The 25,791-nt window shown below is 41.0% G+C and overlaps 1 pseudogene; it reads left to right on the top strand.

Moving 5' to 3' along the window:
- Positions 1-25,791, top strand: part of LOC110506081 — a 119,135-nt pseudogene that overhangs the window by 71,438 nt on the left and 21,906 nt on the right.

The following is a 25,791-nucleotide window of genomic DNA, read 5'->3' as shown; positions in this document are numbered from 1 at the left end:
CTCCAATGAAGTTGAAGAAACATATCAAGCATGATCAATTGAAACAAGATGCACCTGAGCTCAATTTCGAGTCTCATAGCAAAGGTTCTGAATACTTATGTAAATGTATTTCTGTTTTTTTTAATTAATCGGCAAAAATGTCTAAACCTGTTTTCGCTTTGGGGTATTGTGTGTAGATTTAAGTTAATCCATTCTAATATCGGGCTGTAACTTAACAATTTGTGGAAAAAGTTAAGGGGTTTGAATACTTTCTGACGGTAAACACTGAGTATACAAAACATGCCCTTTCCATCACATAGACTGACCAGGTGAAAGCTATGATCCCTTTTCAATGTCACTTGTTAAATCCACTTCAATCAGTGGAGATGAAGGCAAAGAGACAGGTTCAAGGATTTTTAAGGCTTGTGACGTGGATTGTGTATGTGTGCTATTCAGAAGGTGAATAGGCAAGACACATTTTTTAAGTGCCTTTGAATGGGGTATGGTAGCAGGTGCAACTCATTATTAGGAAGGTGCTCCTAATGTTTGGTATACTCAATGTATAGGCCTGATGGTACATACCAATATGTACTGTCCTATCATGGTCCTCTTCCACAACATCCTGATCTGTTGTGAGCCTGATCTAATCTGAGCTGTCAGCCAGGACTGCAGTAGGGCAAGCATTCGCCTTCGTCCCCGACCACGCACAAAATATGCCGTCCTATCTAAGTTAGGATTTAGTTATTTTAGTAATCTAACTACTTTAGTATAGTAACAGTACAATAGTAGAAATATATATATGATACTGGGCAGGAATGCCATGGCAGGAAACTTGAGCATAGTTAGCTAGCTAGCTACTGTTGTCTACTAGCTAGCTAGCCATCTTTTACACTATTGGTAGCTGTAATCAATCGACCGATTTATCGGCATGGCCTATTAATCAGGGCCAATATCAAGTTTACATAACATTCGGTAATCAGCCTTTTTGGACGCAGATTATGGCCGATTACATTGCAGTCCACGAGTAGACTGCGTGGCAGGCTGACCACCTGTTTTGCGAGTGCAGCATCAAAATGACCTTGTGGCTGCAAGGAGCCAAGGTAAGTTTCTAGCTAGCATTACCATTATCTTATAAAAGTAAATCTTCACAATCACTAGTTAGCTACACATGGTTAATGATATTACTAGGTTAATTAGCTTGTCCTGTGTTGCATATAATCAATGCAGTGCCTGTTACTTTTTCATCGAATCACAGCCTACTTCCACTTCGCCAAAAGGGTGATGATTTAACCAAAGCGCATTCGCGAAAAAAAGCACAATCGTGCACTAATGTACCTGACCATAAACATCAATGCCTTTCTTAAAATCAATACACAGAAGTATATATTTTTAAACCTGCATATTTAGTTCATGTTAGCAGGCAATATTAACTAGGGAAATTGTGTCACTTCTCTTGCGTTCAGTGCAATCAGAGTCAGGGTATATACCGCGGTTTGGGCCGCCTGGCTCGTTGCAAACTGTGTGAAGATAATTTCTTCCTAACAAAGACCGTAATTAACTTGGCATAATTTTACATAATTATGACATAAAATTGAAGGTTGTGCAAAGTAACAGCAATATTTAGATTTAGGGTTGCCACCTGTTCGATAAAATACGAAACGGTTCCGTATTTCACTGAAAGAATAAACGTTTTGTTTTCAAAATGATAGTTTATGGATCTGACCATATTAATGACCTAAGGCTCGTATTTCTGTGTGTTTATTATATTATAATTTAGTCTATGATTTGATAAAGCAGTCTGACTGAGCGGTGGTAGGCAGCAGCAGGCTCGTAAGCATTCATTCAAACAGCACTGTGTTTGCCAGCAGCTCTTTGCAATGCTTGAAGCACAGCGTTGTTTATGACTTCAAGCCTATCAACTCCCGAGGGTAGACTGGCAATACTATAGTTCCTATAAGAACATCCAATAGTCAAAGATATATGAAATACAAATGGTATAGAGAGAGATAGTTGACGCGTCATAATTCCTATAATAACTACAACCTAAAACTTCTTAACTGGGAATATTGAAGACTCATGTTAAAAGGAACCACCAGCTTTCATATGTTCTCATTGTCACATTCTGACCATAGATCTTTTGTGTTTTCTTTGTTTTAGTGTTGGTCAGGACGTGAGCTTAGTGGGCATTCTATGTTGTGTGTCTAGTTTTCCCATTTCTATGTTTGGCCTGATATGGTTCTCAATCAGAGGCAGGTGTTAGTCATTGTCTCTGATTGGGAACCATATTTAGGTAGCCTTTTTTGTGTTGGGTTTTTGTGGGTGGTTGTCTTCTGTCTTTGTGTCTATGCACCAGATAGGACTGTTTTGGTTTTTCACATTTGTTGTTTTGGTATTTTGTAGTGTTTACGTTTATGGTCTTCATTAAACATGTTGAACTCTAACCACGCTGCGCTTTGGTCCGATCCTTCGTCCACAGAAGAAAACCATTACACTCATGTTCTGAGCAAGGAACATAAATGTTCGTTTTTTTTACTTTCTTCGTCAACACTGTTTTTGCATTATTTAAACCAAATTGATCATGTTTCATGATTTATTTGACACTAAATAAAATTTATGTATTATATTAAGTTAAAATAAAGGTGTTCATTGATCATTCAGTATTGTTGTAATTGTCATTATTACAAATTAAAATATAAAAATCGGCCGATTATTCAGTAACGGCTTTTTTTGGTCCTCCAATAATCAGTATCGGTATCAGCATTGAAAAATCATAATCGGTCGACCTCTAATTCGGCCAACTTAAATCTATATTCTGCTTTTCCGACTATTTTTTTAACTTGTTAGTGTTGAGGCTTGTGTCAGGATATAACGTTAGCTATCTAGCTAAAAACTTGTGCCACTGGCTGCAAAATACAGCCAAGGAGTCAACAGGACAATGGCATACCACTAACAGCCACTAACAACATAGATCAAGTAGAAATGCATTCATGACATGCGCCATTCTCACTTTGAATGTGACTGTATGGTCTGTGATACTAAACCGGTCCATCTTTTTCTGTTTTTTTTTCTACAGAGGAATTATTAGCCATTATTGAAAATGAAATACAGGAATATCTGATTTACATAAGTATTCACACTCCTTTGGTAAATACAGTTGAAGTCGGAAGTTTGCATACACCTTAGCCAAATACATTTAAACTCAGTTTTTCACCATTCCTGACATTTAATCCTAGTAAAAAATCCCCTGTCTTAGGTCAGTTAGGGTCACCACTTTATTTTAAGAATGTGAAATGTCAGAATAATCGTAAAGAGAATGATTTATTTCAGCTTTTATTTCTTTCATCACATTCCCAGTGGGTCAGAAGTTTACATACACTCAATGAGTATTTGGTAGCATTGCCTTTAAATAGTTTAACTTGGGTCAAACGTTTTGGGTAGCCTTCCACAAGCTTCCCACAATAAGTTGGGTGAATTTTGGCCCATTCCTCCTGACAGAGCTGGTGTAACTGAGTCAGGTTTGTAGGCCTCCTTGCTCGCACACGCTTTTCCAGTTCTGCCCACACATTTTCTTTGAGATTGAGGTCAGGGCTTTGTGATAGCCACACTTGACTTTGTTGACTTTAAGCCATTTTGCCACAACTTTGGAAGTATGCTTGGGATCATTGTCCATTTGGAAGACCCATTTGTGACCAAGCTTTAGCTTCCTGACTGATGTCTTGAGATGTTGCTTCAATATATCCACATACTTTTTCTACCTCATGATGCCATCTATTTTGTGAAGTGCACCAGTCCCTCCTGCAGCAAAGCACCCCCACAACATGGTGCTGCCACCCCCGTTCTTCACAGTTGGGATGGTGTTCTGCGGCTTGCAAGCCCACTCCCTTTTCCCTCCAAACATAACGATGGTCATTATATCCAAACAGTTCTATTTTTGTTTCATCAGACCAGAGGCCATTTCTCCAAAAAGTACGATCTTTGTCCACATGTGCAATTGCAAACTGTAGTCAGGCTTTTTTATGGCGGTTTTGGAGCAGTGGCTTCTTCCTTGCTGAGCGGCCTTGCAGATTATGTCGATATAGGACTCGTTTTACTGTGGATATAGATACTTTTATACCTGTTTCCTCCAGCATTTTCACAAGGTCCTTCACTGTTGTTCTGGGATTGATTTGCACTTTTCTCACTAAAGTATGTTCATCTCTAGAAGATAGAACGCGTCTCCTTCCTGAGAAGTATGGTGGCTGCGTGATCCCATGGTGTCTCCTTGCGTACTATTGTTTGTACAGGTGAACGTGGTACCTTCAGGCATATGGAAATTGCTCCCAAGGATGAACCAGACTTGTGGAGGTCTACAATTTTTTTCTTAGGTCTTGGCTGCTTTATTTTGATTTCCCCATGATGTCAAGCAAAGAGGCACTGCGTTTGAAGGTAGGCCTTGAAATACACCTCCAATTGACTCAAATTGTGTCAATTAGCTTATTGTGTTAATCTGCATAATTGTAATTATTTGCCTACCTTCTCATGCCTTTTGCACACAATGTATATATAGACTCCCCTTTTTTCTACTGTGTTATTGACTTGTTAATTGTTTACTCCATGTGTAACTCTGTGTTGTCTGTTCACACTGCTATGCCTTATCTTGGCCAGGTCGCAGTTGCAAATGAGAACTTGTTCTCAACTAGCCTACCTGGTTAAATAAAGGTGAAATAAAAATAAAAAAAATAAAAATCAAAAGCTCCTAAAGCCATGACATCATATTCTGGAATTTTCCAAGCTGTTTAAAGGCACAGTCAATTTAGTGTATGTAAACTTCTGACCCACTGGAATTGTGATATAGTGAATTATAAGTGAAATAATCTGTCTGTAAACAATTGATGGAAAAGGGATCTGTGTCATGCACAAAGTAGATGTCACAACAGACTTGCCAAAACTATAGTTTGTTAATTAGAAATTTGTGGAGTGGTTGAAAAACTAGTTGTAATGACTCCAACCTGGAAGTGTATGTAAACTTCCGACTTCAACTGTGTTTTGTGGAATTTTCCAAGCTGTTTAAAGGCACAGTCAACTTAGTGTACGTAGACTTCAATGCAAATAGTCCGGGTAGCCATTTGATTACCTGTTCAGGAGTCTTATGGCTTGGCGGTAAAAACTGTTGATATACCTTTTTGTCCTAGACTTGGCACTCCGGTACCGCTTGCCATGCGTTAGTAGAGAAAACAGTCTATGGCTGGGGTCTATGACAATTTTTAGTGCTTTCCTCTGACACCACCTGGTGTAGATGTCCTGGATGGCAGGCAGCTTAGCCCCAGTGATGTACTGGGCCATACGCACTACCCTCTGTAGTGCCTTGCGGTCAGAGGCCGAGCAATTGCCGCACTAGGGAGTGATGCAATACTGCCAGTGATGCAGTATATGCTAGAATCACCTTTGGCAGTGATTACTGCTGTGAGTCTTTCTGAGTAAGTCTCTAATTGCGTTGCACACCTGGAATGTGAAATATTTGCGCATTATTTTTTTGATTCTTCAAGCTCTTTGAAGTTGATTGTTGATCATTGCTAGACAGCCATAGATTTTCAAGCCCTTTAAGTCCAAACTGTAACTAGTCCACTCCGGAACATTCAATGTTGTCTTGTCAAGCAACTACAGTGTATATTTGGTCTTTTTTTTTAGGTTATTGTCCAGCTGAAAAGTGAATTTGTCTCACAGTGTCTGTTGAATAGCAGACTGAACCAAGTTATCCTCTAGGATTTTGCCTGTGCTTAGCTCTATTCCATTTTTTTTATTATTTTTACTCCCAAGTCCTTGCCGATGACAAGCATACCCATAACATGATGCAGCCACCACCATGCTTGAAAATATGAAGCGTGGTACTCAGTGACGTGTTGTTGGATTTGCCCCAAGCATAAAGCTTTGTATTCAGGACATGAAGTTAATTTCTTTGCCACATTTTTTTCAAACAGGACGCATGGTTTTCAAACAGGACGCATGGTAACAGCCATTAAACTATGTAACTGTTTTAAAAATCCCAATTGGCCTAACAGTTTCCTTCCTATTTGGCAACTAAGTTAGGAAGGATGCCTGTATCTTTAGTGACTGGGTGTATTGACACACCATCCAAAGTGTAATTAATATCTTGCTCAATGGAATATTCAATGTCAGCTTTTCATTTTTTTATTTCCCCATATACCAATAGGTGCTCTTTACGAGGCATTGGAAAACCTCCCTGGTCTTTGTGGTTGTATCTGTGTTTGAAATTCACTGCTCGACTGAGGGACCTTACAATTATCTGTATGTGTGAGAGATGAGATGGTCATTCAAAAATCATGTCAACCATTAGTATTGCACACAGAGAGTGTCCAGCCATTGTATTATGTGACATTTTAAGCAAATATTTTCTTTTGAACTTATTTAGGCTTGCCATAAAAAAGGGGTTAAATGCTTATTGACCTAAGACATTTCGGCTTTAAATGTTTAATTCATTTATAAAAATGTCTAAAAACATAATTCCACTTTGACATTATGGAGTATTGTGTGTAGGCCAGTGACACAAAATATAAAGGTAATGCATTTTAAATTCAGGCTGTAACGCAATGAAATGTGGAAAAAGTCAAGGGGTGTGAATACTTTCTGAAGGCACTGTAAGAGCTAGCTTTCCCTCATTTTTACAGGAAAAATAAAAACTAGAAGATTGATTTTAATTACATCAACAACACCTTTTACGGGAGGAACTAATCATAATTAATCTTTCTCTGTGATTTGAGTGTCACTGTTGACAACTTTGTGGAACTCATTCGAGGTCATCGGCACTTTTAGGCCTCTATAATATCTATCACCATCTATAATAAATAGATTTCTGGGGGTTCGGGATTTTTTTGCATGTTTGATGAACAAGAGAATAAAAAATACTGTCTGTCTGTAGGGTGTAGGAAACGCTAAGGCTCACACATAGCACACAGTGCATTCGGAAAGTATTCAGACCCCTTCCCTTTTTCCACCCCTTGTTACGTTACGGCCTTATTCTAAAAATTAAATAAATAACATTTTTCCCCATCAATCTACACACACCGCATAATGACAAAGCGAAAACGTTTTGCACAAAAAAATTACAAGTATTTAGACCTATTGCTATGAGACTAGAAATTGAGTTTCCATTGATTATCCTTGATGTTTCCACAACTTGATTGGAGTCCACCTGTGATAAAATTCAATTGATTGGATATGATTTGCAAAGCCAACGCACGTGTCTATATACATTTTCGAATTAGGCTGTAACATAACAAAATGTGGACCAGTCAAAGGGTCTGAGTACTTTCCAAATGCACTGTATTTCTGAAGAAAAGTAGTTATTCGTAATGATCTGTCGAACAGAAATTGTCGAGTGGTAATCTAAATTGCATATAGCAGCTAAAAAAAATATCACCCAAAATTGCAGCCCCTCTTGATTTACTATGAAAGTTATAGTGGAACACCTGACCATCCCAGTTTAATGTTGCTGCTACCGTCTCTTATTACAGGAAAGAGTTTCTGGACAATGAATTTTTCTTTAATGAGTCGGACTAGAGGGATTTACTCCAGACACCCGAACAGGCCCCGATCCCCGTCATTCGCAGGAGAAAGAGACTGAGGTTTTGTGGAAAGAGATCGGGTTGCCTTGTGAGGATGAGGCAAAGAGTGTCTAACCTGCCTTTGCCAACGCACTATTAGCCAACTTAAAATTGCTGGATAATAAAATGGACAATCTAAAAGCACTTATATCCTACAAATGGGACATTAAAAACTGTAAAATCTTGTATTTCACAGAGTCATTGCTGAACGGCAACATGAATAAACATGCCTCTGGCGGGTTATACACTGTACTGGCAGGATAGGACAGCAGCCTCTGGTAAGACAAGGGGTGGCGTTCTATGTATATTTGTGAACAACAGCTGGTGCACGATATCTAAGGAAGTCTCAAGGTTTTGCTCTCCTAAGGTAGGGTATCTCATGATAGCTGTAGACCACACTATCTACCTAGAAAGTTATCTATATTATCTATATTCTATAGCTATCTATTTACCACCACAAACCGACACTGGCACTAAGATCGCACTCAATGATCTATATACGGCCATAAACTAACAGGAAAGTGGTAAGGCGGCGCTCCTAGTGGCCAGGGACTTCAATGTAGGGAATCTTAAATCCGTTTTACCTAATTTCTACCAGCATGTTAAATGTGCAACCAGAGAGGGAAAATAACTCAAGACCACCTTTACTTCACACACAGAGACATCTACAAAGCTCTCCCTCACCCTCCATTTGGCAAATCTGACCATAATTCTATCTATCTGCTTACAAGCAAAAATTAAAGCAGGAAGCAAACCCATGGAAACTGCTCAATCTCCTCGATACTCACTTCAGAATTTGAGTGCTTGTGTGAGAGCCACTGGAATCACACATTTCTTGCTCTCTACCCCGTGTAATTTATATTGTGGACCCCACACCCTAAGCCTCACAACCTCTCGCTCACGATGTGGTTAAACTACCGTGTGTGTGTGTGTGTGTGTGTGTGTGTGTGTGTGTTGGCAGGCACTGCGGCGGAACAGTGGGAGAAGGGAGCAGGCCTGAGAGTAGAGTTGGGAGGTAGGTGCGCTGTGGCCTGCACAACACAGCAAGCAGTGCACTGACTGGGGCCTGGGTGGAGAGGAGAGGAGGAGGGGCACATTAACACTAACCCTCCCTTGAGTTAGCTGTGGAGGAAGACTCCACGCCTGGATAAACCCCATCAAAAGCATATTAGCCCTCCCTCCCTTCCCCCCTTCCACTCCCCCTGTCCCCCTTGCTTTCACACTCCCCCCCTCCCCCTGCTGTATAATAGTATCTGGTCGAGCCACGTGGCGTGCTGACACGCAGTCGGGTGAAAGGGGAGTGATGATGAATTGCTCCCTGTTGGTGTTATCCGTGATGATAATTATACATTTTCTCCCTCTCTTCCCTGGGAACCGGGTCCGGAGTGCGGCGGCATTCCAGAGTGGGCCGCCGAAAAGCCTGCTGTCATCACTTATCCCCGACAGATCCCGGGCCGAAGGCTAAACGCTGATGAAAATTAAAGCGCTCATTTGATTTGTCCCGTTTTCGCAGTTTGTGTTTTTTCCCCCCGTAGGTCCTCCCTCTCTCTCATTCAACGTCCCCCTTTCTCACTCCCTCCTGGCCTCTCTCCCACCTTCTCTTCTCTCCAATTTCTCTCCCTCCCTCTCTATCTCTCTGACCTATGCAGAGGTGGGTAGGCAGTAGTATTATTGTGTAGCAGCCTTGTGGGTGTCTTATTTTTGGCTGCCCACCATGGTTAACTAAGCCTGTACTCTGCTTCAGTCTTTGGTGTTTCACATTACAGTAGTGAAACTTTGAGCTGATTAAGCTGGAATTAAGCCTATTTTCCCAGTTTGGAATCATTTCCTTTTCAGTTTTTCATTCTTCCATTCCATTTTACTGTATTTACTGACACAATAAAAATTCAGAAATACAGTATGTGTAGGTGTTTTAAATATAATTGAAACAGTACCATTTGTTTTTTGTAATCATATTCTGAGTGAGTAGTTGTTTTTCAATCCCTTCCAGAGCTGAAGATGGATCATAAAGGCTAGTTTAGTTGTCAAGATGAATGTTTCTCTCTTATGGAGCTCCAGATCTTCACTGCAACTATCCTGCCTAGTCTAAATCACTGCTCAGTTTCAGCAGTCCTCTTATCCAGTTGAATGAAGGGCAACCTATGGTCTGGAATAAAGCAGTCTTGTTAACAAAATTAGGTTTAGGCTACGTATTAGTAGTTTGTCTTGAGCAATTCATCATTAGTAGTTTTAGACAGTATATTTATCAGGTTTATGGTTTAGTTGTCTGTATTAAGAGGTTGCTGATTTGTTTTGTTCAGGCAGAGTGTATTTGTCAGGATTATTAAAGTTAAGTATTCTAGAGACTTTTTGGGTACGTGTAAGAGCAGTGCTGCCAATGCAACCTGTGATCTCACACTTTATAACGTTGAACCCTCAACTCACCAGACATTTCCAAACAGAACAAAACCTGAGGTGTTTGTTTTAATGGATGGATTGTTTTAATGGACTTTCTCTCGTGTCGAAAAAGTTGAAAACAATGCAGAGGAGACAATCAATCCCTCTTGTGAGGCTTTGTTATTGGCGACGAGAGGCGAGGGTTATCTCTGCCTCGAAAACCAGCGAGAGGTGAATCCACTCTGCCTGACGAGCAATTAGGCTTAATTTCCCAATTACCTTGCGACTGAGCGTTCCTGTGGCGTTCATTAAAAGCCATAATTGCACTGCATTGGGTTGACATGCTCCTTTTTCCCACTTTGGGCCGTTTCTCCCAGTCTGGCTCAGTGCAAGAGCTAGTGCTAGGTTCCCGCCCCGCCTGTCTGAATCGATAAAGGCTGATTTTGGAAACGCGGTGTTGAGGAGTGTGTGGAACATGTAGTCCGGTGATTATGAAGTATGGAACCCCATTTGTTTGTTTGTGTGTCCAACCTCCTTTTCTCTGGGCACACATTCACTCTTGCTATGAAATAGCTGAGCGGGTAGTGTTGAAACATACCTTTAATACTGATGTGTGGTGTAAATACTAAAGATAAGGTCTTGCTCATTTCAAGGATTGCTGTACCTGAGGGATATTTTAGCTTCATGGCCAACCAAGTTCAACCGCCACCCTCTCAGAAGTAAGCTATCATGACTCCTCCACTATTTCACACTCACTGTCTTTCTATTTCACTCTCTGCTTTCCTTCTCGGCCATGCTCTTTTCCTGTCTATTTCTCCCTCCCCTTTCTCGCTCTTTCTCTCTCATTGCATTGATTCTGGTCCTCTTTGTCTGCGAGAGCTGGCATCCAAGTTGTCAGCTGCGTCAGGATTAAAAGCTATTAGTTCTGCATCATTGCCACTACAAGTGTGCTCTAGAGATTGATAGTGACTCTCTTCCTTCAGTTGGGGGAGAAACAAGAGGAAACCTGGCCCGGGGGGGGGGGGGGGGGGGGGGGGGGGGGTCATTTTTACCTCCCACATCTGCAGAAAACAGTCACCTCCAGGCTGACGTGTGTGTATGTGTGAGAGAGATTTCAATTTGTTTAGTTATGTGAATTGTTTTTCATTCAAGTGTTTGTTTATAGCTTAAGGCTCAAAGGATCAGTCATGTATTTACTTAGAACTGAAACGCCCACCATGAATTCATAGAAATAGTATGATTACGAAATATTCTATTCACAAATGGCTGTGCAATATGCATCTATACTGTACACACATACCCTTTTAAGAATACCCACGGCATTACATGTACGGTGCATTCGGAAAGTATTCAGACTTTTTCCACATTTTGTTACGTTACAGCCTTATTCTAAAATGGATTAAACAGTTTTCTCCTCATCAATCTACAAATAATACCCCATAATGATGAAGCAAAAACAGGTTTTTAGACATTTTTATGTATAAAAAAAATTGAATAATGAAATATCACATTTACATAAGTATTCAGACCCTTGACTTAGTACTTTGTTGAAGCACCTTTGGCAGCGATTACAGCCTCGAGTCTTCTTGGGTATTATGCTACAAGATTGGCACACCTGTTTTTGGGGAGTTTCTTCCATTCTTCTCTGCAGATCATTCAGAGACTTGTCCCGAAGCCACTCTTGCATTGTCTTGGCTGTGTGCTTGGGGTCGTTGTCCTGTTGGAAGGTGAACCTTCACTCCAGTCTAAGGTCCTGAGCGCCCTGGAGCAGGTTTTCATCAAGGATCTCTCATTAATTGCTCCATTCATCATTCCCTCGATCCCGCCTAGCCTCCCAGTGCTTGCCGCTGAAAAACACCCCCACAGCATGATACTGCCACCACCATGCTTCACTTTAGGGATGGTGCCAGGTTTCCTCCAGACGTGACGCCTGGCATTCAGGCCAAAGAGGTCAATATTGTTATCATCAGACCAGAGAATCTTGTTTCTTATGTAGACAGTGTGCTTTTTCAAATCATGTCCAATCAATTTAATTTACAACAGGTGGACTCCATTGAAGTTGTAGAAACATCTCAAGGATGATCAATGGAAACAGGATGCACCTGAGCTCAATTTCGAGTCTCATAGCAAAGGGTCTGAATACTTTTGTAAATAAGGTATTTCTGTTTTATATTTTTTTTATAATTTGCAAAAATTGATAACCTGTGTTTTCTTTGTCAGTATGGGGTATTGTGTGTAGACTGAAGAAAGTTTTATTTAGTCCATTTTAGAATAAGGCTGTAACCTAACAAAATGTGGAAAAGGTCCAGTGGTCTGAATACTTTCCGAATGCACTGTATAAATACACACACAGGCCTACCCTTTTAAGAGTAATGCAAACAATAAGACATGCACACACACACACATATGAAATTGCTCTCACTTTACAATACATGGGCTAAGTCCTAGTCTATTCTGTTTGAAATTAGATCCAGTAGCCACCACATCAAAAAGCCGACATTGCTTATTTTGTGCAACACACCGGATTTAGCCGGTCAGCAAAATATGCCCAGTATTGTCAGGGACGGCCAAAAAGTAATTTATTTGTTTTGTGAGGCGAGGTGAGGTGTACCACATGGGACCGTGTGTTGACTCAGCCAAATTTAAGGCTCCATGTTTTTAGGTGGGAGGTTGCGGAGAGGGGACACCTAGTTCTATTGAGTACTTTCCCTCACCAGTGAGCCATGACTGCCCACACAGTAGGAGTGGAATGATGCCAAAGTTTTAGCACCCACTCTAGAAATAATGTATTTTGGTTTAACCTTGTTGTCCGTAGGCTAGGACATGTAGATATATAGTGTGTCTACAACTTCCAGGACCTTGAAATGCTTATATGCTTGTCTAGTGTGTGTGACATTACTGAGGAAGGAATGTTAACACAGGTCATGAAAACTAAATGCATGCTTTTCAACCGATCGCTGTCTGCACCCGCCCGCCCGACTATCATCACTACTCTGGACAGTTCTGACTTGTGGAATATGTGGATAACTACCAATACCTAGGTGTCTGGCTAGAATGTAAACTCTCCTTCCAGACTCATATTAAACATCTCCAATTCAAAATTAAATCTAGAATCGGCTTCCTATTTCGCAACAAAGCCTCATTTACTCACGCCGCCAAACATACCCTCATAAAATTGACTATCCTACCGATCCTCGACTTCGGCGATGACGTTTACAAAATAGCCTCCAACACTCTACTCAGCAAACTGGATGCAGTCTACCACAGTGCCATCCGTTTTAACACCAAAGCCCCATATACCACCTACCACTGCGACCTGTATGCTCTCGTCGGCTGGCCTTCGGCTACATTTTTGTCTCCAGACCCACTGGCTCCAGGTCATCTATAAGTCTTTGCTAGGTAAAGCTATGCCTTATCTCAGGTCACTGGTCACAATAACACCACCCACCCGTAGCACTCGCTCCAGCAGGTATATCTCACGGGTCATCCATAAAGCTAACACTTACTCTGGCTTCCTTTCCTTCCAGTTCTCTGTTGCCAATGACTGGAACAAATTGCAAAAATCGCTGAAGTTGGAGACTCATATCTCCCTCACTAACTTTAAACAACAGCTGTCTGAGCAGCTAACTGATCTCTGCAGCTGTAAATAGCCCATCCAATCTACCTACCTCATCGCCATATTGTTTTTATTTACTTTGTTGATCTTTTGCACACCAGTATTTCTACTTGCACATATATCACTCCAGTGTTAATTTGCTAAATTGTAATTGCTTCACCTATTATGGCCTATTTATTGCCTTACCTCCTCACGCCATTTGCACACACTGTATATAGACTTTTTTCCCCCTATTGTGTTATTGACTGTACTTTTGTTTATTCCATGTGTAACTCTGTTGTTGTTTGTGCCGCACTGTTTTTCTTTATCTTAACCAGGTTGCAGTTGTAAATGAGGACTTGTTCTCAACTGGCCTACCTGGTTAAATAAAGGTGAAATACATGTATGTATATATACAGTGCCTTGCGAAAGTATTCGGTCCCCTTGAACTTTGCGACCTTTTGCCACATTTCAGGCTTCAAACATAAAGATATAAAACTGTATTTATTTGTGAAGAATCAACAACAAGTGGGACACAATCATGAAGTGGAACAACATTTATTGGATATTTCAAACTTTTTTAACAAATCAAAAACTGAAAAAATGGGCGTGCAAAATTATTCAGCCCCTTTACTTTCAGTGCAGCAAACTCTCTCCAGAAGTTCAGTGAGGATCTCTGAATGATCCAATGTTGACCTAAATGACTAATGATGATAAATACAATCCACCTGTATGTAATCAAGTCTCCGTATGAATGCACCTGCACTGTGATAGTCTCAGAGGTCCGTTAAAAGCGCAGAGAGCATCATGAAGAACAAGGAACACACCAGGCAGGTCCGAGATACTGTTGTGAAGAAGTTTAAAGCCGGATTTGGATACAAAAAGATTTCCCAAGCTTTAAACATCCCAAGGAGCACTGTGCAAGCGATAATATTGAAATGGAAGGAGTATCAGACCACTGCAAATCTACCAAGACCTGGCCGTCCCTCTAAACTTTCAGCTCATACAAGGAGAAGACTGATCAAATCAAATCAACCAAATCAAATCAAATTTTATTTGTCACATACACATGGTTAGCAGATGTTAATGCGAGTGTAGCGAAATGCTTGTGCTTCTAGTTCCGACAATGCAGTAATAACCAACAAGTAATCTAACTAACAATTCCAAAACTACTGTCTTGTACACAGTGTAAGGGGATAAAGAATATGTACATAAGGATATATGAATGAGTGATGGTACAGAGCAGCATAGGCAAGATACAGTAGATGGTATCGAGTACAGTATGTACAAATGAGATGAGTATGTAAACAAAGTGGCATAGTTTAAAGTGGCTAGTGATACATGTATTACATAAGGATACAGTCGATGATATAGAGTACAGTATATGATCAGAGATGCAGCCAAGAGGCCCATGATCACTCTGGATGAACTGCAGAGATCTACAGCTGAGGTGGGAGACTCTGTCCATAGGACAACAATCAGTCGTATATTGCACAAATCTGGCTTTTATGGAAGAGTGGCAAGAAGAAAGCCATTTCTTAAAGATATCCATAAAAAGTGTTGTTTAAAGTTTGCCGCAAGCCACCTGGGAGACACCAAACATGTGGAAGAAGGTGCTCTGGTCAGATGAAACCAAAATTGAACTTTTTGGCAACAATGCAAAACGTTGTTGGCGCAATGTTTGGCGTAAAAGCAACACAGCTCATCACCCTGAACACGATCCCCACTGTCAAACATGGTGGTGGCAGCATCATGGTTTGGGCCTGCTTTTCTTCAGCAGGGACAGGGAAGATGGTTAAAATAGATGGGAAGATGGATGGAGCCAAAAACAGGACCATTCTGGAAGAAAACCTGATGGATTCGGCAAAAGACCTGAGACTGGGACAGAGATTTGTCTTCCAACAAGACAATGATCCAAAACATAAAGCAAAATCTACAATGGAATGGTTCAAAAATAAACATATCCAGGTGTTAGAATGGCCAAGTCAAAGTCCAGACCTGAATCCAATCGAGAATCTGTGGAAAGAACTGAAACCGCAGTTCACAAATGCTCTCCATCCAACCTCACTGAGCTCGAGCTGTTTTTCAAGGAGGAATGGGAAAAAAATTCAGTCTCTCGATGTGCAAAACTGATAGAGACATACCCCAAGCGACTTACAGCTGTAATCGCAGCAAAAGGTGGCGCTACAAAGTATTAATTTAAGGGGGCTGAATAATTTTGCACGCCCAATTTTTCAGTTTTTGATTTGTTAAAAAAGTTTGAAATATCCAATAAATGTCGTTCCACTTCATGATTGTGTCCCACTTGTTGTTGATTCTTCACAAAAAAATACAGTTTTATATCTTTATGTTTGAAGCCTGAAATGTGGCAAAAGGTCGCAAAGTTCAAGGGGGCCGGATACTTTCGCAAGGCACTGAATATTTTTAAATCACTTGAAAAGAGAATAACAGTCCAGTTCATTGGTTGTTTCCTCATACACTGATCTATCTGTAACATACACAGCCTATTGTACTTGAGTTCCACAACATGCAACCAAAGATTATGATAACTAACCTAAAAACAGGACAGCAGCGTTGTTTACAATGGGAGCCAATGGAGCACAGTGGACAGAACAAGCAAGGAGGTGGGCAAAGCCAAGCACGAGCTATAAGCATGTTTTAGCATCTATTTGCATATTTCCATTGTGGAATGACTACTCTCTGAAGTGTGTGTGTGCATAATTCAAATTCACTCCTGCACTTCTTCAAACAATGTCATTTGAAAAAACTTTAGCAAAGGATCAATTCTACAAAACTGTTTGTAACATTGTAGTTTTGGGAACAGAAAACTGTATTGAGATTGGATGTTTCATTTATGACAACATTTGCATAATTTCGGCCCAGTTTCGTCTTGCTCTGCCTGCCACTAGACTTCCTCTTATCACCATATTTTGTGGTGGGTGGAAGCCCGCACCAGATGCTTCAGGATTTTACTCTACAGAATGTGGCCTACTTGGGTTTCACCTTTCATCTGTCATGTATATAAAAAACGTGAATTGTTCCCATTTATTAGGAAGGACAAACCAATGTCCAATTGTTAGCATTGAATTGAATAAACAGAAGACTGCATGTCTTGTAAGTTTCAACATTGATTCAGTGCAATTTACTGCAAGTCGTAACACAAAGGACAACTTATTAAGATCAGCACTGTGACAAAACAATTTTATAACGTCCTTAAAATCATTTCTAGTCGAGCCAGTTACATGTGACTGTAAGAACAAATGAAAACCATGAGAACAATTAGAACTTGTCTGTTATATATTGTTGTATGAGTCTATATGAGAGTCTTTTCAGCGTTTCACCGTCAGGCTCCATGGCCACATTTCCCTGTATTCACAGACCAAGCTTTTCGCGCACTGTCGTTCACTGTGTAACCTTTGTGGGGGGAGGGATTAAGCTCAGGACCTTGTCCACTGTATACTAAACTGTTTTTTTCTTCAATAAATGTAAAGAAATGCAGTGGATTAACAATCAAGACTCAATAACCAAAATAATCATGTTAATAACCGAAACTAAGCACATTTTTACAGTTGTGAATTTGACAATTTACACTTATTTTGGACATTAATGTATCCCCATAGCTAGCATATGGCTAGCTAGCTCTACCTATGGATAATTGTACATCCACAAAAATGTATATTGTTGTCCCAAAACCATACATGACGATTAACTAACTAGTTAACTAATTTTCTTCAAAATGTTGGCAGACAGACCAATATGGCCATGATGTTGGTGTGTGGCTTAACCTTTTGTGGCTGGGAGCAGTAATGAGTAGCTTGGATGAATAAGGTGCCCAGAGTAAACTGCCTGCTACTCTGGTCCAGAAGCTAAGATATGCATATTATTAGTAGATTTGGATAGAAAACACTCTGAAGTTTCTAAAACTGTTTGATTGATATCTGTGAGTATAACAGAACTCATATGGCAGGCAAAAACCTGAGAAAAAAATCCAACCAGGAAGTGGGAAATCTGAGGTTTGTAGGTTTGCCTATCCAATATACAGTGTCTATGGGGTCATATTGCACTTCCTAAGACTTCCACTAGATGTCAACAGTCTTTAGAACCTTGTTTCAGGCTTCTACTGTGAAGGATGAGGGAATGAGAGCTGATTGAGTCAGGGGTCTGGCAGAGTGCCACGAGGCGCGAACAAAAAGGAGGTATTTGGACAAATTATGGACTTTATCGAACAAAACAAACATTTATTGTGGAACTGGGATTCCTGTGAGTGCATTCTGATGAAGATCATCAAAGGTAAGTGAATATTTATAATTCTATTTCTGACTTCTGTTGACTCCACAACATTGCGGGTACCTGTATGGCTTGTGTCTGAGCACCGTACTCAGATTATTGCATGGTGTGCCATTTCCCGTAAAGTTTTTTAAAAATCTGACACAGCGGTTGCATTAAGGAGAGGTTTATCTAAAGTTTCATGTAAAACACTTGTAGTTTTTATCAATGTTTATTATGAGTATTTCTGTAAATTGATGTGGCTCTCTGCAATCACTGGCTGTTTTGGAGGCAAAACATTACTGAATGTAACCCGCCAATGTAAACTAAGATTTTTGGATATAATAATGAACTTTATCGAACAAAACATACATGTGTTGTGTAACATGAAGTCCTATGAGTGTCATCTGATGAAGATCATCAAAGGTTAGTGATTCATTTTATCTCTATTTCTGCTCTTTGTGACTCCTCTCTATGGCTGGAAAAATGGCTGTGTTTTTCTGTGTCTAGATACTGACCTAACATAATCAGATATTGTGCTTTCGTCGTAAAGCCTTTTTGAAATCGGACACTGTGGTGGGATTCACAACAAGTTTATCTTTAAAATGGTGTAAAATACTTGTATATTTGAGGAATTTTAATGATGAAATTTCTGTTGTTTGAATTTGGCGCCCTGCACTTTCACTGGCTGTTGTCAAGTTGATCCCGTTAACGGGATCTCAGCCGTAAGAAGTTTTAAGGCACATTCATTCTACAGTCTTTTAATGTTTCAGTTATAACATCCAAAGTGGGGATAAAACTTTTCAGAGAAACAAAAAACGAAACAAAATTGACTAACTAGGTCAACATGGTCAACTGAAATAGTGTTAAAAAATTCAGAAAACATAATTGTTTTATTTAAAAAATATATATACATCAATAGGATGGGTATACAGTGTATTATGAAAATATTCAGACCCCTTGACTTTTTCCACTTTTTGTTACGTTACATCCTTATTCTAAAATGTATTAAATAATTTCAATCTACACACAATACCCAATAATGACAAAGCGAAAACAGGTTTTTACAAATGTATTAAAACAAATACCTTATATACATGAGGATTCAGACCCTTTGCTATAAGACTCAGGTGCATCCTGTTGAGCTCAGGTGCTCAATATATTGGACATGATTTGGAAAGGCAAACACCTGTCTATATAAGGTCCCACAGTTGACAGTGCATGTCAGAGAAGAAAACAAGCCATGACGTTGAAGATATTGTCCGTAGAGCTCCGGGACAGGATTGTGTCAAGGCATATATCCGGGGGAGGGTATCAAAACATTTTTGCAGCATTGAAGGTCCCCAAGAACACAGTGGCCTCCATCATTCTAAAATGGAAGAAGTTTGGAACCACCAAGACTGGCCGCCCGGCCAAACTGAGCAATCGGGGGAGTAGAGCCTTGGTCAGGGAGGTGACCAAGAACCCGAATGTCACTCTGATAGAGCTCCAGAGTTCCTCTGTGGAGATGGGAAAACATTCCAGAAGGACAACCATCTCTACAGCACTACACCAATCAGGCCTTTATGGTAGAATGGCCAGATGGAAGCCACTCCTCACTAAAAGACACATGAGAGCCCACTTGTATTTTGCCAAAAGGCACCTAAAGGACTATCGGGCCACAAGAAACATTGGTCTATGCCATGAATCACATCTGGAGGAAACCTGGCACCATCCCTACGGTGAAGCATTGTGGTGGCAGCATCATGCTGTGGGGATGTTTTCCACCAGCAGGGGCTGGGAGACTAGTCAGGATTGAGGAAAAGATGAGCCGAGCAAAGTACCGAGCGTTCAGGACCTCAGACTGGGGTGAAGGTTCACCTTCCAATAAGACAACAACCGTAAGCACACAGCTAAGACAATGCAGAAGTGGCTTCGGGACAAGTCTCAATGTCCTTGAGTGGCCCAGCCAGAGGCAGGCCTTGAACCTGATCAAACATCTGAGAGACCTGAAAATAGCTCTCCATCCAACCTGACAGAGAAGAATGGGAGAAACGCCCCAAATAAAGGTGTGCCAAGCTTGTAGCATCATACCCAAGAAGACGAGGCTGTAATCGCTGCCAAAGGTGCTTCAACAAAGTACTGAGTAAAAGATCTGAATACTTATGTAAATGTGATATATCAGATTTATTTATTTTTTGTTAGCAAAAATTTATGAAAACCTGTTTTTGCTTTGTCATTATGGGGTATTGTGTGTAGATTGATGAGGAGAAAAAAACCCTGTTTAAATCCATTTTAGAATAAGGCTGTAACATAACAAATTGTGGAAAAAGTCAAGGGGTCTAAATACTTTCCGAATACCATGTATAAACAATGATTTTTACTATGTTTGTTATTGTCTTGGAATGAATGTCATGATTTAAATAAATGTCCTAAGCTGGTGACTTATTTGTTTTCAAACAATTTAAACCACTTCTGTAGAATGACCCATATAGTGCACTACTTTTGACCAGGGCCCATAGGTCAAAAGTAGTGCACTATGTAGGGAATAGGGTGCCATTTGGAACAGGCCCCCAGGGGTTGTTGTAATGTCACATTCTAACAACCCTCTCATATTTCATTTCCAGGCCATCGTGGGCTACTATGACATTTTCTTCGACAGATTCTGCGGCAACAAGGTAAGCAGCATGTGGCGGCCCTTCCTTTTAATGGCAACCCAATTATATTCACGCTTTGGCATTCCCCACGTCCTTGGGAGGCAATCGACGCCGGTGCATTTCCTGATTGCTGATGTAAGCACCCACTGGAGCCAGCCACTCGGAAAAACCAATGCCAAGCTCCGCGAGCGACGTGCCGACGTCCTTTAATTACACGTCCTATTTGACTTGCCATTTGAGCATAACTGCTGAGATGTAATGCTACACCACTTGTAATGGGAACTAAGGTTATGTGTGTGAATGAAATACCTCGTCTTTAGAAGACTATGAGTAGGATAGAAGTACAGAATTACAGTGGCAAGAAAAAGTATGTGAACCCTTTGGAAATACCTGTATTTCCACATAAAATGGTCATACAATTTGATTTCAACGTAATCTAAGTCACAACAATAGACAAACACAGTCTGCTTAAACTAATATCACACAAACAATTATACATTTTCATGTCTTTATTGAACACACCGTGTAAACATTCACAGGGCAGGGTTGAAAAAGTATGTGAACCCTTGGATTTAATAACTGGTTGACCCTCCTTTGGCAGCAATAACCTCAACCAAATGTTTTCTGTAGTTGCGGATCAGACCTGCACAACGGTGAGGAGGAATTTTGGACCATTCCTCTTTACAAAACTGTTTCAGTTCAGCAATATTCTTAGGATGTCTGGTGTGAACTACTCTCTTGAGTTCATGCCACAGCATCTCAATCGGGTTGAGGTCAGGACTATGACTGGGCCACTCCAGAAGGCATATTTTCTTATGTTGAAGCCATTCTGTTGTTGATTTACTTCTGTGTTTTGAGTCGTTGTCCTGTTGCATCACCCAACTTCTGTTGAGATTCAATTGGTGGACAGAGCCTAACATTCTCCTGCAAAATGTCTTGAGAAACTTGGGAATACATTTTTCCGTCGATGATAGCAAGCTGTCCAGGCCCTGAAGCAGCAAAGCAGCCCCAAACCATGATGCTCATTGGTGTTCTTCAGCTTGCAAGCCTCCCCCTTTTTCCTCCAAACATAACAATGGCCATTATGGCCAAACAGTTCTATTTTTGTTTCATCAGACCAGACCAAACCATAGTCTGGCTTGTTTATGGTGGTTTTGGATCAGTGGCTTCTTCCTCGCTGAGCCGCCTTTCAGGTAATGTCAATATAGGACTAATTTTACTGTGGATATAGATACTTTTGTACCTGTTTCCTCCAGCATCTTCACAAGATCCTTTGCTGTTGTTCTGGTATTGATTTGCACATTTCGTACCAAAGTACGTTCACCTCTAAGAGACAGAACGCGTCTCCTTCCTGAGAGGTATGACTGGTGTTTATACTTGCGTCCTATTGTTTGTACTGATGAACGTGGTACCTTCAGGCGTTTGGAAATTGCTCCCAAGGATGAACCAGACTTTTGGAGGTCTACAATTTTTTTTTCTGAGGTCTTGGCTGATTTCTTTTGATTTTCCCATGATGTCAAGCAAAGAGGCACCAAGTTTGAAGGTAGGCCTTGAAATACATCCACAGGTACATCTCCAGTTGACTCAAATGATGTCAATTAGCCTATCAGAAGCTTCTAAAGCCATTACATAATTTTCTGGAATTGTCCAAGCTGTTTAAAGGCACAGTCAAAATGTATGTAAACTTCTGACTTCAACTGTAGGTGATCAGATCAAATTTGATGACCAATTTATGCAGACATCCAGGTAATTCCAAAGGGTTCGCATACCTTTTCTTGCCACTGTACGAGATGGGTTTAGTAGGTTTAAGAGTGTGGGACCGGTTAATGTTCTACTGCAGTTGTGGAATTATTAGATGAGCCACAGAAATAGAAGTGTCACAATGGAACTAGTTGCTATTCCTCACTGTTGTAACTTCATGTACATCATGTTGATTGCCGTTGCCCAAGACTAAATAACGTTTTCTGCTTTTGAATCACAGGTGATGTTCTCCACGTCGCCACAGGTCACCAAGAGGCTTTGAAAACAGACAGTATTCCTGCTTGAAAATCCCATTAATGGACAAGTAGGTCAGTTTCCCAGACAGCACTGGTTTCCTGAATGTGTGTGATTGTGCGTGCTGTTGGGGACCTGTGGGCGTGCGTGCACATGGACCTTCATGTTTGTGCTTGTATGGACATGTCTGTCTGTGTCTATTGTGGTTGCACTGCATGCACACCCAGCTGTCACCTGTGATATTTTTTACACCAGATCTTCCTCGAACATCCTACTGAGAGCCAGGTAATCTTCCTGTGGTGCTGATGTAGTCAGGCTGTGCAACACTAGTTATCTGTCACCTATAGAGAGACCGAGCGATATCAAAACAGTCAGTCATCATGTTGAACTTTATCTGATAGCTTACCTCAAGCACTCGCGTACTGATACAAATAACGTTTATAACTGAACAAAACAGATAAAGTAAAAACATTTAACTAAGCCAATTAAAATATTATTTCATGAAGTGATGCTGTTACAGATGTGACATGTATAAAGCTGTGTGTAAGTAGTGAATGCAAGTGTATGATGTGAATTATGGTGTGTGTTTGTGTGTGTGTGTGTGTGTGTGTGCACATGTACAGTACATTACATTGTGAACAATGGTGTGAGCGTGTACAGTGTTGTGAACGATTGTGTGTGTGTACATTGAGTACATGTGCTTTTGTGTATATACAGTACTATACTTCGTGAAAGATGGTCTGTGTGTTGTATGTGATGGCCTGTGTGCGTTATCGTAATGAGAATCAGGGATGTGTCCAGTGATGTTGGGATGGATGAGACCGTAGCTCCGTGCTGTCCAGTCTTCCCCCACTGCCATCGAATAGGAGGCCAATGTAATGAATTGTCTGTATGGGGACTGGACATCCACTGTCCCTGAGTAACCACTCAGCCCTGGCCAGAGCCACAGTCATGTTGACTGTCATCCCACTGACACCCCCGTAACATTAACGCAGCATTCACAATGCGTCTGTCAGTTAAGTGCCAGTCCTGCTTTAGAATGTGTTTTTCCTTAACTATTCTGGGTGATTAAAATGCCTTTTGAATAAGTTGAGACACTACAGTGTTGAAATGTGTAAAGACGGTGCGGAGCAGCAGTGTGTCCGTTACCCAGTGTAGACTGCTTTTGGCCGACAACCCCCCCCCCCCCCCCACCCATAAAAGCAGGCACATTAAACCATTGCCAGAAATTGTAAAACATCCGTACGTGTTAAGACATTGCAGGGTGTTGAAATGTGTTTTGACACTGTGGTGTGTTAAAATGTGTTGAGACATTAGCAGTAAAATGTGTTGAGACACCTCCGTTTTAGAACGGGCTAAGACACTGCAGTGTTGAAATGGGTTAAGACCCTGCAGAGTGTGTAGAAAGGTCGACTAGCATCTGCTGACAGTCTGTACCAACTCATAACAGCAGCCACTGCCATATGCACACTGTTGGTGTGTGGGAGTGGGTGGGCGAGTGAGCGTGTAGTGACTGTTCTATTTTTTTCTTAATGTATTCTTATTGAAGAGTAAATCCGTTTGGTACAATCTACAGTGCTCTGGTAGTGCTTCTGTATCCATCAACGCTCTGGATACACGCGCATGTCCTGCTGGCCTCTTGCATGCACATTTCGTTCTATAAAACAAGCAGACACACACAACTGCCTTCCAGCCCAAAGGTGAATGAGGTTTTAGCTCAATGCTCTCTGTATTTGGCGTTAGCGGACTTACCCGCTCTCCTCAGGCATCCGTTAGCAGAGTGATGAGACCCCCGAGTTAGGCTGTGATCACTCACTACTACTGGAATGGGCCCTACACACACACACACACACGCACACACGTGCACACACATAGCTCACTATTATCGCGACACTCACTACTGCTGAAATGAGCTACACACACCTACCTCTGTTATTACTCACCACTGGTGGATTGGGACCTGCCCTGCATGCTAAACACTCTCAACATAAAGCAACTCAACTAGAAATATGTTATATGTGGGCAATTACAGTGTTATGGAGGTAACATTACAAACAAAATCACAAGCTAAATGTCTCACAGAATGGACAGATAAAACATACATGAAATGTTCGAGGTGTGTGTCTATAGTACCCCATGAGGGAGCGTATATACCCCAAAAAGCGGAATTAGGGGGACATTTGGCACACAGACAGAGAGTGGAAGTGGCAAGAAATACGTTAGTCCTGCCATTCCTCTCTCAGCTCAGAGCATAGAAAAAGGAGTGCCATTTGTGTGCCATTTGACTGCAAGCCAGCTCCACATCAATGGTGGTGGGATTATCTCTCTCTCAAGCTCTCCATTCATCTCTCTCTCACTCGCTCTCTCGCGCTCTCCATACAGTATTCCATTGCGAGATACAGTTTTTCATAGTGCATGGTTCTAACTGTCTCCGGTGACCGACCTGCCTATACTGTGCCCCTCCCAGCTCTCCCTCCTTTGCTAGCACGCTATGAAAGATGCAAGGGTTTGTGTTCTTGGAAGTGCGGCAACTAATCAGTCTCCTCCGTTACAAAGATAATTAATCTTCCTAGTGGAATCTAATCTTGACGTGCAAGAAGTCAAGGGATCAATTATTTTGGAGTCTACTCTTCACCACTACGGCATCATCGTTAACAGTGGGGGCAGAGAAAGGCAAGCGACAATATGAACGAAGTCCTGTATGGCAATACTTTGTTAAATGAGTTAAATGAGGTGGAATTGAGGTACGGTAATGGTAGTACAGGTGCAGTGCTTAACCATTTGAAAGGGACGCACCATGACACCCAAACCATTGCTGACAGCGGCGCAGCTACATTTTGAGTTCACATGGAATTTTATGAATTTTGCTTATTGTTTTAACAGAAAACCGATTAAAAAAAATAGCTGTTTAAACGTTAGTATTGTTTTTCCATTTGTCACATCCCTAACACACACCCGGTGGAATCAATTTCTATCCCACAAAAATCAGGAATCAACACCCAATAGTCAATACAGAAGACAATTAGAGTCTCTAAAGACTGGAAGGGTAATGGTACTGACCTCGTAGAGAGAGAGATGGCCTTCATCCCAAGTGGCACCCTATTCCCCTATACAAAGCATTCAGAAACTATTCAGACCCCTTGACTTTTTCCAGATTTTGTTATGTTACGTTAAATAGTTTCCCCCCTCAATCTACACAATATCCCAAAATGAATTTTTGGGCAAAAACATAAATATCACATTTATATAAGTATTCAGACCCTTTACTCAGTACTTTGTTGAAGCACCTTTGGCAGTGATTACAGCCTCGTCATCTTGGGTATGATCCTACAAGCTTGGCACA

This window comes from Oncorhynchus mykiss, chromosome 26 (assembly GCF_013265735.2).
Source record: "Oncorhynchus mykiss isolate Arlee chromosome 26, USDA_OmykA_1.1, whole genome shotgun sequence".
In the NCBI taxonomy this organism is placed as follows: domain Eukaryota; kingdom Metazoa; phylum Chordata; class Actinopteri; order Salmoniformes; family Salmonidae; genus Oncorhynchus; species Oncorhynchus mykiss.
This window is presented reverse-complemented; position numbering and strand designations above follow the sequence as displayed.